Genomic DNA, 14576 nt, shown 5'->3' with positions numbered 1-14576 from the left:
AACACAGTCTCTAGGCGCACAATACCCGGTGATAACGGGTGGGTTACATATCCTGTTCGTGACGCCAAAGATGACGCGCCCCCTGGGCCGTGGGGTACCCGGTGCCGGGCCGGTAAATGCTGGGGGATGTCACAGTGGCAGTGACCCGGTCCGTGACCCAGGGCGGTCAATAAAAACGGGTTATTGATAGGGGATTTATAGTGATTGTATAAAGTTTGTGACGCCACCTGTGGAATGCGGCTAAAGGGAGCCGCCGCTGCGGAGCAGTCCTCTGAAGCTGATGTTACTGCAGCAGGGATGGTGTGGCTCTCCACTGGAAGAGCTAACTCCAGGGCAGTGTAGATGTTGTAGGTTATGCTGGGCGTTGTAGTGCAGGGGTTGATGGCGCAGCAAGAAACACAGAGACCAGGAAGTGCAGTCCCAGGGTCTTTACTCACAGTTGTTGCAGTCCAGATTACAGGGATCCATGTAACTGCCCTCGTCGTCCTGTGTTTACTCACGGAGGGGTTCGGTCTACCCCCAGGTAGTTCCGGAGTACTTAGCAGGACCCCCTTCTGTGTGTCCTTGCTCTCTGGCCTTCTCCCTGCACCTCACACCTAGTATCTCCAATCCGGTACCCGCGGGCCTTGGCGGGCGACGTCTGTTCTGTCCCCTGGGTCCTATATGGCTACCTTCTCGGTGAGACTGGCGTGGACTTGTAGCTACAGGACATAAAGTTCTGCAGCCTCCGGTTTCTAGTTGGGCATAGAGTCCTCCGCTAGATGAAGGACCGGTTCCCTTTAGATGGCCTGACCTCTCCACCGTCTGGCAGATGCGGGCGTACGGGTGGCCTTCTGCACGGCCCATTCCCCTGGGGTCCTTTCCTGATTCCTGGAGCCTTTCTGCTCCTCTCTCTCCTCTCTTTTCAGTCCTGGGCCTCTCACCAGGCCCTCCTGCTGAGCAGAGCTCCTGCAGAGCCTCTGCTCCTCCACTTCTCCTCCTCTGACTGAACTCTCTGACTGGACTGTCTTTCTAAGATGGCTTCCCATTTTATATATTCCTCTCATGTGCTCCCCTAAGCTACTTCCTCAACCCACACCCACTACATGGTTCCCCCCTCTCTGCGTTCCCCCCACTCCAGCCAGGAAAGGGGCTCAGCAAGAACCAGAGACATCTTGCCCCTCCTGCTGGCCTGGAGTGGTGTGTTGGATGCAGGTGTTAGGGTCCTGAGCTGTACTCCTTCCTTACTTGAGAGTGAGATGCCACATCTCAGGCTGAGATGCAACACCTCTGTGGCGACCGAATCCTCAGGGGCGCCACATAAGCTCATGGCAACATGTTTGCTTTTGTTGAGTTAAAGAATAAGCTAGCTTCCACAGGAGCATTTACACCATCAATCTCGTTTCAGTATACATTGCATTAATCAATAGTACAAGCATATATAAAAAACTGTGTAATTTGTGTTTTAAGAAATATCCTTGTTTCTGCACTTACGAGCCACTTTTTCTACTCAACCCTGGTTCCCAACTTCATCATTCACTTTGAAAATCAGCTAAATTCAATCTTAGTCCAAAGAAGACGGACTGAGGTGTCATATTGCAGCTGCAAATCAAAGTGAACAGTGAGGGGAGGGATGAGAAGGAGGTAGGAGCAGAGTGAAAAAGACACAGCTACACATAGGCCTGTGCTGCTTCTTTTAGTGTTTATATCTTCACATAGCTGAATTCACTGCTACGCTGCTCAGTACTGCTTTATATATTCTGTACAGTACTGCAGTACATCAGTGAAGTCCCTCATTGGCTTTACTGGTTATATATAACAGCTACCTAGTAAAATTAACTCATTCAGAAGCGGTTGTTATGACTATTTAATAAGTAATTACAATGATAAATTCCAGTTTATACTAATATTTTTAATAATAATTTAAACCTCAGATAACACACAGATCAAAATCACCAAGTCATATTTTTTTCACACAAACAGCCAATAGATCTGTATCTTGAGCTATGTTCACAGAACCTTATTTTGGTCTGAGTGTTTTATGTGGAAAAAAAACGACAGCACCCAGACCAATGTTATTCAATAGGTGTCACGCACTGTGCCACAACCCGGGCTTACCTAGGAGGGGCGAAGCTAAGCGACTACCTGGTTTTTGCTAGAGCTCCTGATGGTGGAGTTAGGCTGAAGCTGCAGATAGCCGCCAGGTACAACTCCAGGGCAGTCCACGGTACTGCAGCAGCTGACCCCAAGGGTCAGGATCACCAACACGAACAGGGCTCAGAGTCACAAGCAGGACAGGATTCGAACTCTGTTCAGGCAATACACATTCTGGATCATCGGGCAGAACGGATACGAGTCACTAGCAGGGCTGGATTCGGACTATGTTCAGACAACACAGGTTCTGGGTCATCGGGCAGAACAGATACTAACACAGAGTCACAAGCAGAGCTGGATTCAGATACTGTAACAGATTCGGACTCTAGAATGCCAACCATAGGAGACACTGATGCTGGTTCAAGTACCATCGGAACAGTTTCAAGTTCAGGTACAGCGGGTGCGGCTTCAGGGTTTAGGCACCACGGGTGAGGCTTCATGGTTCAGGTACCGCGAATATGACTTCAGGGTTCAGGTACCGCGAGTGCAGTGTCAGGGTTCAAGTGCCGCCTGTGCGGCTACAGGCTCAGGTACCGCAGGGAGCAGTGTCAGGGTTCAGGTGGCGCCGGTGCTGCTTCAGGCTCAGGTACCACAGAGAGCGGTGTCAGGGATCACGTATTGCTGGTCCGGTTTCAGGGTTTATGTAACACAGGCAAAGAAAAAGGTTCTGGGTTAAACAACAAGGGTCACGGACACAGGTTCAGGTACTAACAAAATAGGTACGGGAATAGGTTGAGGGACCTGACAACTAACATAACAGGAAAGACAAAACTATCACTAAGGAGGGTGTTGTACAGGCACCTCCCTACAGGGAAGTGTGCCTTATATACTATATGCCTCCCAGCTATGGACTGGGGGCATTTCCAAAGTGCACGCTCTGCCCCTTTAGGAATCAGGGAGCATGCGAGCACACTAGGCACGCGGTGTGCGCAGACCCCAGGAGGCCAGGAAGTTGTGCAGGGCACAAGGAGGTTGCAGAGCAGCCGGGACAGTGAGTATGTCAGCGTCCCTGCTGGGAGGAGGGAGAGAGATCATGCAGGGAAGCCAGCATAGCGGTACAATAGGGCTGTTCAGATGACCAAATGTTCACTTGAAAAAAAATAGTTTCCTTCTTATTTTGGATAAGACTCTCCTATTGCAGCTTATGGTGAGCAATTGTATCCCATATGGAACAATCATATAGCATCCGATTTTTATGGCTACATTGCCATTATTAACATAGAAAACTGTTTTTGTTTTTTTTAAATGTTATTCCTCTTGAGAAAAGCAGAGTATGAAATATGCACCAGAGTGCAGTCATTTATTGAGAGGTTCAGGTGACTACTATTGTATTTTGGATATTGTCTTTGCTTATAAATCATCATGTAAGATATACACAATTGCATATGCGTAATAATACTTTGACTGGGCTGATCAAGCTATCTAGATGATATATTATATAACAACATAATTAACATTGATTTAACATATCCACTGTGTGATAAGATACTTTACTGTGCTCTTACCCGTATATGTCCGCTTATGTGTTATGCATTTTCCAAGTACACATATACTTTAACATGATGTAATATGTTTTGATATTTCTAATAAATAAATATTTAATTAATTGGAGTGTGGTGCGTACATTACTTGCAGGATTACTAGATTATTTGTACAAGCCTACTTTTTTGCATTGTGAATCGGATTTCAAATCATCTTGGCTATAAAATTCATCATGACAACTTCTATATCTGTCTCATTCATCATTGTAACAAGGCTCTTGTCAACCTTTACTTTGTGTTTTATAAAAAAACAAAAATACATCTGGCCTGTGTGAATGGCTTCAATCTTTATTTTTATGACACCTGTTAAAAAAATGTACATAAACACAGAATTTCTTTTTAGAAAATAAATAATTCCAAACATTTGGTAACCTTTGACTACTTGTTCTATATAACAGCATGTCTGCTCTTTCCCTACACTCCCTGCTGATCTATTAGTATTATTGTTTGTGAGTACATGACTACTTTTCCATTGTCTCTTATCTGCCTTGCACTGCAGGAGACTTTACAGCTATAATATATTTCTTACTTTCTTGAGTTTTCTCAAACAGTAGATTTTTTGTACTTAGTAATGCATGCAATCAATATGATGGCCTTTGTCGCAATACTATTTAGTATAGAGAAATTTCATGGAGCAGATGTGTATGTAGTTTTCCGGCACCTGGGGCAAGAATTCAGTTTGGCGCCCCCCGTCATGCAGTTTCAGTAGTCGTCATGTGACCACTCATTCATGTGCTATTTGCTTACTGACAGTCACGTGCCGATGAGCTGCTTTTTATATTTCTCTCAATGCTCAGTGAAAAACTGAGAGAACCAAGAAGAATAGCTCGTTGTCACGTGACCGTAAGTATGAAAATCGCATATGAGTGAAGTGGCCATGTGATAACTGCTGGAACTAGTAAGCAGAGCTAAGTATATTAAACGCTGTTAGGATCAGCATACTACAGGGCTCAATTTAAGGCTGTGTGCACAAGATGCAGATTTAATTCATTTTTTCTGCGGACTTTCACAGCGAAAACGCATTAAAATCGATTGTAATAGGTCTGCCATGTACTGCAATGCAAATCCGCATGTGCTGTGCACATCATGCGGAAATTTCCGCTGCGAAATCGCCGCCATTGACTTGCATTGGACCGCATAAGATCCACATGACTACATGTAGTCATGCGGATCTTATGCGATTTAATGCGTGGATGGTACCCAGGTCTGGAGAAGAGGAGACTCTCATCCGACCCGGGTACCATCGTACCTACAAGTTAAAAAAGAAATATAAAGTTAAAAATAAAAAAAAATAATCATACTCACCTCTCCGGCGCCCCCGGTGTCCTCCCGACGACGATGCGCTCTCCTCGGCTCCCAGCGGTGATCTGCAAGGAACTTCGGTGACGTCATTTAGTCAGCTGATGGTCACACGACCGCTGACGTCAGCGGTCAGGTGATAGTCGTGTGACCATCAGCTGACTAAATTACGTCACCGACGGTCCTTACAGATCACCTCTGGGAGCCAAGGAGAGCGCATCGTCACCAGGAGGACACCGGTGGGCGGTGGAAGTGAGTATGAATATTTTTTACTTTGTAATTCCTTTTTTTAAACTATTTTATGGTCACACAATATAAATGCATGCCACTTGTCAAGCCCTTTACCAAGTTATGCTCAAAATCACTTGAAAAAGTGCTTGAAAATACGCATGCTTAAAACGCATGTAAAAAAGCTAAAATGCTATTTTTTCTGCCAGGGAGAGGAAAAAACGCACGTGGATTTTGGCGGGAATTTCCTCATCGTGTGCACATAGCCTTATAATTAAATGGCTTGTCCAGGTTTGTGATGAAAGTCTGTAGTTATTCTAGGTGACTGCAGGCTTCTGAATTCTCACATAGTTTGCACTGTACACTTTTAGGATTCTCCCATGACGGCGGCATTTTCATTGAGCGAGGCCATGCATGTCTAGTTGGCACGTGACCGCATATATGTAAATCGCATACATGCGGTTTCGTGACGTCCTGCTCTCACTGCCGACACCAGAGAAGAAACGCCATGTTTTAGTTCAGATGTTGCTTGAATGGTTGCGGGTGTCATATCACATTGGCAGAGCACCTGAGGTGCAAGAACAGCTAAATCCCCCGTAAGTGACCGCATTTCACAAACTACAGCCCCCAGTGAATTAATCTAGGGGTACAGTAAGCATGCTAACACTACATGTGCCTCACAGAATTTTAGGCATGCTTAAAAAGACGTAAGTTGAATAATCCGATCCCATCAGACAGTATTCACACAGTGGACACCACCAAAACATAGTAGTAGAAAGGGAAAAGGGAGAAAAGAAGGGGGGAGGTGTGAATAAAAAATAACTTTTATTAAATAATTAAATAAAGATTGAAATTAATGCTTATAACATAGACCGAAATCGGATGTATATTGAGTCACAGTGAAATTATATAACTGTGGCTCATTAGGGTCCCGAAATGAAAAGAACAGCCAGAATGTGAAATTACCCTAACCAGTGTCCCTAAAATTTATGGTTGGGTTACATAGGTCTGTATCATATTCCCACAAGAATACCCCACTTATTTGTAAAGAGCGGTATATAGTCTCAAATAATTATATATAGACCGCTGTTTCAATTACAGTACCGACCAAAAGTTTGGACACACCTTCTCATTTAACCCCTTTACCCCCGAGGGTGGTTTTCACGTTAATGACCAGGCCAATTTTTACAATTCTGACCACTGTGACTTTATGACGTAATTACTCAGGAACACTTCAACGAATCCCCCTGATTCTGAGATTGTTTTTTCGTGACATATTGTAATTCATGATTGTGGTAAAATTTCTTCGATATCACTTGCGTTTATTTGTGAAAAAAATGGAAATTTGGTGAAAATTTTGAAAATTTTGCAATTTTCAAAATTTGAATTTTTATGCCCTTAAATCAGAGAGATATGTCACACAAAAGAGTTAATAAATAACATTTTCCACATATCTACTTTACATCAGCACAATTTTGGAACCAAAATTTTTTTTTGTTAGGGAGCTATAAGGGTTAAAAGTTGACCAGCGATTTCTCAATTTTCCAACAAAATTTACAAAACCATATTTTTAGGGACCACATCACATTTGAAGTCACTTTGAGAGTGTCTTTATGACAGAAAATACCCAAAAGTGATACCATTCTAAAAACTGCACCCCTCAAGGTGCTCAAAACCACATTCAAGAACTTTATTAACCCTTCAGGTGCTTCACAGGAAATTTTGGAATGTGGAAGAAAAAAATGAACATTTAACTTTTTTCACAAAAATGTTACTTTAGACCAATTTTTTTTATTTTCGCAGGGGTAACAAGAAAAAATGGACCTAAAATTTGTTGTGCAATTTCCCCTGGGCATGCAGATACCCCATATGTGGGGAAAAACCACTGTTTGGGCGCACAGCAGGGCTCGGAAGGGAAGGAGCGCCATTTGACTTTTTGATTGTAAAATTTGCTTGAATAATTAGCGGACGCCATGTTGCGTTTGGAGAGCCCCTGATGTGCCTAAACAGTGGAAACCCCCTACAAGTGACCCCATTTTGGAAACTAGACCCCCCAAGGCACCTATCTAGATGCATAGTGAGAACTTGGAACCACTAGGTGCTTCACAAATTGATTTGTAAAAATGAAAAAGTATTTTTTTTTCCACTTTTTCATTTTTACGAATCAATTTGTGAAGCACCTGAGGGTTCCAAGTGCTCACTATGCATCTAGATAGGTGCCTTGGGGGGTCTAGTTTCCAAAATTGGGTCACTTGTGGGGGAGCTCCAATGTTTACGCACACAGGGGCTCTCCAAACGCAACATGGTGTCCGCTAACAATTTGAGCCGATAATGGTGTCCGCTAATACTTTTATTGTTTGTTTGTTTTTTTTTCTTAATAATATTTATTGATGGGTACATTATATTTTTATTTTTAGTGGATTATTTTTTTTTTTTTTTCACTTTCTGGGAGGATTTTTTTACTTTTTTACTTTGTCCCACTATGGGACTTTCACTTTTTTTATTCTGATCGCCTGCATGGCACAGGAATGCAGCACCTTCCCTGTGCCATGCAGGCAGTCAGCGCTGGACAGGGAGAAGATAGTTTGGAGATGCACTGCGCATGTTCAAACAATCTTTCTGCTGTCTGGTGACCCAGATGTTGTCATGACGACATCGGGTCGTCATGGCAACACCCGGGAAGCCGCGGCAGACAGCGCTGGAGGCCGGAAGAGGAGGTGAGTATACCGATCACCTCCCCTTGCCACCGCAATGCTGCGATCGCCTTCGATCGCAGCATTGCGGGGGTTCATGTGCTGGGAACGGTGTGGGACCGCTCCCTGCACATAGTACCGGGTGTCAGCTGTGACAATCAGCTGACACCCGGCGGCGATCGCGCCCGCACAGCCTGTGTGCGTGCACAATCGCGATGACGTACTAATACGGGTCAGGCTCTTAAAGCCCAGGGCACTGACATGGGCTGTAAAGGGGTTAAAGATTTTTCTGTATTTTCATGACTATGAAAATTGTACATTCACACTGAAGGCATCAAAACTGTGAATTAACGATGAGCTTCAAGAGGTAGTCACCGGAAATGGTCTTCCAACAATCTTGAAGGAGTTCCCAGAGATGTTTAGCACTTGTTGGCCCTTTTGCCTTCACTCTGTGGTCCAGCTCACCCCAAACCATCTCGATTGGGTTCAGGTCTGGTGACTGTGGAGGCTAGGTCATCTGGCGTAGCACCCCATCACTCTCCTTCTTGGTCAAATAGCCCTTACACAGCCTGGAAGTGTGTTTGGGGTCATTGTCCTGTTCAAAAATAAATGATGGTCCAACTAAACGCAAACTGGATGGAATAGCATGCAAGATGCTGTGGTAGCCATGCTGGTTCAGTATGCCTTCAATTTTGAATAAATCCCCAACAGTGTCACCAGCAAAGCACCCCCACACCATCACACCTCCTCCTCCATGCTTCACGGTGGGAACCAGGCATGTAGAGTCCATCCGTTCACCTTTTCTGTGTCGCACAAAGACACGGTGGTTGGAACCAAAGATCTCAAATTTGGACTCATCAGAACAAAGCACAGATTTCAACTGGTCTAATGTCCATTCCTTGTGTTCTTTAGCCCAAACACGTCTCTTCTGCTTGTTGCCTGTCCTTAGCAGTGGTTTCCTAGCAGCTATTTTACCATGAAGGCCTGCTGCACAAAGTCTCCTCTTAACAGTTCTTGAAGAGATGTGTCTGCTGCTAGAACTTTGTGTGGCATTGACCTGGTCTCTAATCTGAGCTGCTGTTAACCTGCTATTTCTGAGGCTGGTGACTCGGATAAACTTATCCTCAGAAGCAGAGGTGACTCTTGGTCTTCCTTTCCTGGGGCGGTCCTCATGTGAGCCAGTTTCTTTGTAGCGCTTGATGGTTTTTGCAACTGCACTTGGGGACACTTTCAAAGTTTTCCCAATTTTTCAGACTGACTGACCTTCATTTCTTAAAGTAATGATGGCCACTCGTTTTTCTTTACTTAGCTGCTTTTTTATTGCCATAATACAAATTCTAACAGTCTATTCAGTAGGACGATCAGCTGTGTATCCACTTGACTTCTGCACAACACAACTGATGGTCCCAACCCCATTTATAAGGCAAGAAATCCCACTTATTAAACCTGACAGGGCACACCTGTGAAGTGAAAATCATTTCCGGTGACTACCTCTTGAAGCTCATCAAGAGAATGCCAAGAGTGTGCAAAGCAGTCATCAAAGCAAAAGGTGGCTACTTTGAAGAACCTAGAATATAAGACATATTTTCAGTTGTTTCACACTTTTTTGTTAAGTATATAATTCCACATGTGTTAAATACAGAAAAATCTTTAAATGAGGTGTGTCCAAACTTTTGGTCTGTACTGTATGTCACTGTTAGATAGTATACGGACAGTGGGGTCTGTAGCCGCAATGTAGTTAAATGATATTTGAGACAAATAGAGTTACATGTCAATCACAATGCTGTGCATTTCCTAATTAGAACTGACGATAGTCTCTCATATGATTCGAACACTAAGGTGCGTAACCAATACGGGAACAAATGCCGGTGTGCTGCAATATATAGTGTCGTGGAGCTCAGATGTAAGGCTGCCGACACTCTCCAACGCGCCGCCTTCACGTATTATGTGCGGCTAGCGGGGGACTATGTGCTGGTATGCACAGTGTCATGCAGCTCATACTGCACAAGAAACGGCATAAAAAATAAATAGGACAAACGTCCCTGACATGCGTTTCGCCGGGGGTACCGGCTTTTTAAAAGGGCGGAGTCGGCCGCATTTGCAGGCTATTTATGCAACCTGTCTTGATTGACATGTGCATGAGCCAATGATACCAGTGGCCCCGGCGAAACACGCGTCAGGGACGTTTGTCCTATTTATTTTTTATGCCGTTTCTCGAGCAGTATAAGTGATTAGATGACTTTATTATTTGGGTAGGTGAAATTACAGTGATACCAGATTTATATAGTTTTTTTATGTTTGACTGCTATCACACACTACAAGACGCTTTTTTTTTTTGCAAAAACTTGGCATCGCCATATTTTAAGAACTATAATTTTTTTTATATTTCTGCCGACAGAGCCATGTGAGGGCTTGTTTTTTGCTGGATGAATTGACATTTTTATTGCTATTATTTTTGGGGACCTACGAGGGGCGTTCATAAAAGATTTCCCCTGACCCACTTCTATTTATCACAGGACGCTGAAACTTCACATGTATAATGATATAAGCCTCTATAGGTTATGTTAGAATTTGCAACTCAGAACCGATAACGGTCTTGATTTTACAGGTGCTGAAGTGGTGTGATGTTTGATGATGGACCCAGTGGAATACAGAGCAGTCATCAAGTTCCTTTACTTGAAAGGCCACACAGCTAAGGAGACTTTCGATGAGATGAAAGAGGTTTATGGTGATGATTCGCCATCATATGATGTAGTCCAGAACTGGCATCGTCGATTGAAATGTGATCGGACTTTGGTGAAAACACTCTTAAAATTGATGAACACACCTTCCAGCAAGTGGAGGTCGCCATTTTGGAAAATCGCCGCGTAACCATTTGCCGCCCAGCCCAAAATGTCAAGATTAGTGTGGAGTCCATGGAAAAAAATCATCCAAGACCATCTTCACATGCATAAGGTATCCGCTCGCTGGGTTCCCCGGCTCCTCACACCTTTCCAGAAACAGGAATGAGTCGAATGCTCTCAGGCTCTATTGACGATGTGCCATGGAAGCCAGGAGGACTTTTTCTAGATAACTGTAGAAACAGTATTGATAAATCTGGATCAATGTGTTTATTGTAGAGATATAACAATAGGGAATTAAGAGCTAATGTAAAACATACAAAGGTGCCCAGACCGACTTTCCCTTAAAGAATAACTGTCGTTTTATTTATTTCTTTTTTTCATAAATTAATAGAACATGTAAAAGTAAGAAACTTTGTAATGTATCTTATCAGATATGTTTCTCTTCCAGGACTAATCTTTCATAATCAAAATTCTTAATTTAGGGGTAAAATCTGTCTACAGTGAACTCAGATTCTCCGATTACTGATATAGGAGATGACAGTTGGTGCTCATAAAGTTCTGTGGAGAACTGTAATTGAGTTTTCAGGAGAAATTGCAGCAGAATGTCTGTGTCTGCCTCTATCTTCATCCTCTTTCATCCTACCTCCCGCTCCATAAAATTTTAAAAAATGCCAGCTGTCATCCAGTATCTCTGCAATGGGAAAATCTGCCTTCACGTCACATAGATCTTCATACAGATTTTACCCATGAATTGAAAAATCGATTCAGGAGGTAAAAAGGCAAATTTCTCTGATAAGATATATTACACAGTTTCTTATTTTCATGTGTACTATTGATTTATGAAATAAAAATTAAAACAACGGTTACACTTTAACACATTTTTGCTTCTTGACCATTCTTCATCTTCCCAAAAAGGAGTAGAAACATTTATTTTTACATTGCAACAAGAGTTGTTCAAGTAATAGTTTGCATATATAATTGTGCTTAAGGCTAAGTGCCCACGTAGCGTTTTTCAAGCGTATATCTTCGGAATTTCCGCAGCATAAACGCTTGTTAAACGCTAGGTAATCCGCCCCCCATGGTCCCAAAGGGGATTCCGCAAGTTCTATGCACATGCTGCGGATTTTTCCGCAGCGTTTATGCTGCGCTCAAAAATCCGCAGCATGTCCATTAATTTTGCAGAAGCGCGGCGTAATCGCTGCCATTGACTTGCATTGAGACGCATATAATCCGTGTCAGTACATTTGTACTCACGGATTATATGTGTTTCAATGTGCGGATGGTACCCAGTTCTGGAGGAGAGGAGACTCTCATCCAGACCTGGGTACCATTGTACCTGTAAAAAAATGAATAAAATAAAAAATAAAGTTTATATTCACCTTCCGATGGCCCCCGGTCTCCTTCCCTTTGCTTGCGGGCAGGACTGTAGGACCTGCGGTGACGTCACAGTCATGTGACCGCAGGCCCTTCAGAGCAGTGTCCCGCGATCAGCTGGCAGACAGAAGCGAGCGCAGCGACACACGCCGGGCCATCGGAGGGTAAGTATAGATTTATTTTTTTATTTTTAAACATGGATTTATATAGTGTGACCTAGTTGTCAAGCACTTTCCAAGTGATGCTAAAATCGCCTGGAAAGCGCTTGTCAATCCGCATACAAAAACGCATGTGAAAACGCTTCAAATCTGCATGTATTTGGCAGGAAAAACGCATGTGTAGCACCCCGAGGACTCGGCTGCTACAGGGGTATTGCACCTCGAACCAGAGGTGTGGTATTCCACTCCCGGGTAAGGATGGAGAATGGAACAGAGCTCAGTTAGCTGCATGCGCTACACTCACCCCATTTCCGGGGGACAGAACAACAGTACTCCCACCAGATAGTTGTGCAGGTACGACAGCGTCTGTCCCTGGCTGGAGTGGGGGGAGGGAGGAACATCCCAGTGGTGTAGGAGCAGACAGGGGAGGGACTCTGGGCATAGGTAGGAGCCCATTGGTTGCATTGTCACCAGGGCTCGGGTGTCAGAGGGAGTATAAAAGGTGGGCACCATCTAGGAACAGGGGAGTTCAGTCTGAGGAGAAGCTGAGAGAGGGTTCAGCCAGAGAGGGCTGACAGGGAGCTGTGGCTCCGTCTGGGCCCAGCTCCAGAGCTAGGCCTGAAGCAGAGAGGAGAGAGAAGGAAGAGGAGAAACACAAAGAAAGGCCCAGAGACGCAAGCATAGAGGGAACCCTGAGATCCCACAAGAGAACGAAAACGGGTGAAGGGTTGGCAGAACAGGGTACCGGATCCCAAACTGGTGGAGGCCAATTATCCTCAGCCAGGAACCGGAGGTCGTGGACAAGTTTTGGCGCGATCCCTCGCCACATCCACCAGGAAGGCAAACCACGTATAGGGTCAGGGAAGCCGGGAAAGGTTTCACCACCAGAAGGCCCAAGGGAGCCGGACAAAGGTGGATCCCTGGTGGGGAAGGCCAGTAGGAAGGAAGAGAGGGGAGCTCTGGACCACGCTCTGGAATTGCCTGGGAGTTGGCCGAGTCCCTGACCTGGTGAACACAGCATGACTCGGGTGGTCCTACTGTGCACAAGCGACCTGATAAATAACCGTGAGTAAAGCTTTTGAAACTGCACTACCAGACTCCGTGTTTCATCGTCGTACCTGCACCACCAGTACTGGGACATCCGCACCATCACCCCCATCATCAACTCTACAATAGCTGCCCTGAGGCAATACTCCTCCCGTGGGGAGTCGTTCCATTCTCAGCTGCACCAACAACACCAGCCTCGGCGGTCTGCCCTGCAGCGGCGGTCTCATGACCGCAATCCACGGGTGGCGTAGTCGAACATTCTAACATCTACTGCTAAATACTGCCACTCAGTTTGACTCCCTGGGCACGGACCGGGTCACCGCCACGAGACTACTACCCCTATCTGATCCGGCTCTGGGTAAGCCCCCGTGCGCGCGATGCCGCACGACTCAGGCCCAGGGGCGCGTCACATGCACAATCTGCATGCGTTTTTTCTGCCAGGGAGATGCAGAAATGATGCAGAAATTTTCTGCTTAATTTCTGCATCGTGGACACATAGCCTTAAAGAGGCTGTCTAATCGTCTTCATTCAGGAGTTCACTGCTCCCCAGCCTCCAGGCTTTCTGCTTGCCGTGGAGTGGGCGTTAGGTTTCTGATTGATAGTTCAGATCAGGGAATAGTTGTGCTGCTTTCCCTATCTGTAAATGCTCTAATGCTGTGAGCAGAGACAGCTTTGTCTCTGCACTACTGGAGGAGAGAAGGGGCATTGAAGCCGGCCAGAGCAATGCTACTTGCCTAGGAGACCGGTTAATGCAGAAAACTACAGCATTTTTTTACAAACACTTTGTAATTTTACCCATTTAATATCATTAGAATAACCCTTTAATTGCATGACATGATGAACACTATTGCTGATATGAATAGACTCTCTCAAACAAGCTGATAGAGGACCTTTCACTGGATTTTTCTGTTTAAATCAAGTACTTCCTCTTATTGCTGCTGATCTGCTGTTTCTGGAAGTTTTTCTTTTTTTTAAAGTGCACCTTCATTGTAAATTTTTCTTCTAACCACTTGGGCAAGTGCCATGGAACTTCTGTCATAGAGGAGAAAAGCAAACTCCCACAGAGAAGTTCTGTGCTATACGCCCAGTTGGTTAAAAGTAAAATTGGTATCTTTATAACCAGGGGGCATATCTTGGGAATGGAGGAGCACAGAAGAAAAAGAAACTGTGCAACGAATCAGTGGAACAATGAAAGGTCGTCTTTAAAGTGGTTTTTCGGGCATCAGCTACATTTCTGCAGTAATTCTATCCTGCTGATAG

The 14576-nt window shown here is 44.6% G+C and overlaps 1 long non-coding RNA gene across 1 annotated transcript in view; it reads left to right on the top strand.

Annotated features, from left to right (window-relative positions):
• The window catches only part of LOC141259245 (uncharacterized), a 183413-nt gene extending 170083 nt beyond the window's left edge, over positions 1 to 13330 (top strand). Inside the window, exon 3 of the long non-coding RNA XR_012318382.1 lies at positions 10503 to 13330. This is a non-coding gene — a long non-coding RNA (uncharacterized lncRNA). The remainder of the gene's footprint in view (positions 1 to 10502) is intronic.
• Positions 13331 to 14576: the final 1246 nt, after the last annotated feature.

This window comes from Phyllobates terribilis, unplaced genomic scaffold, assembly GCF_046119375.1.
Source record: "Phyllobates terribilis strain yellow unplaced genomic scaffold, ASM4611937v1 Scaffold_3__8_contigs__length_932513732, whole genome shotgun sequence".
In the NCBI taxonomy this organism is placed as follows: Eukaryota; Metazoa; Chordata; class Amphibia; order Anura; family Dendrobatidae; genus Phyllobates; species Phyllobates terribilis.
This window is presented reverse-complemented; position numbering and strand designations above follow the sequence as displayed.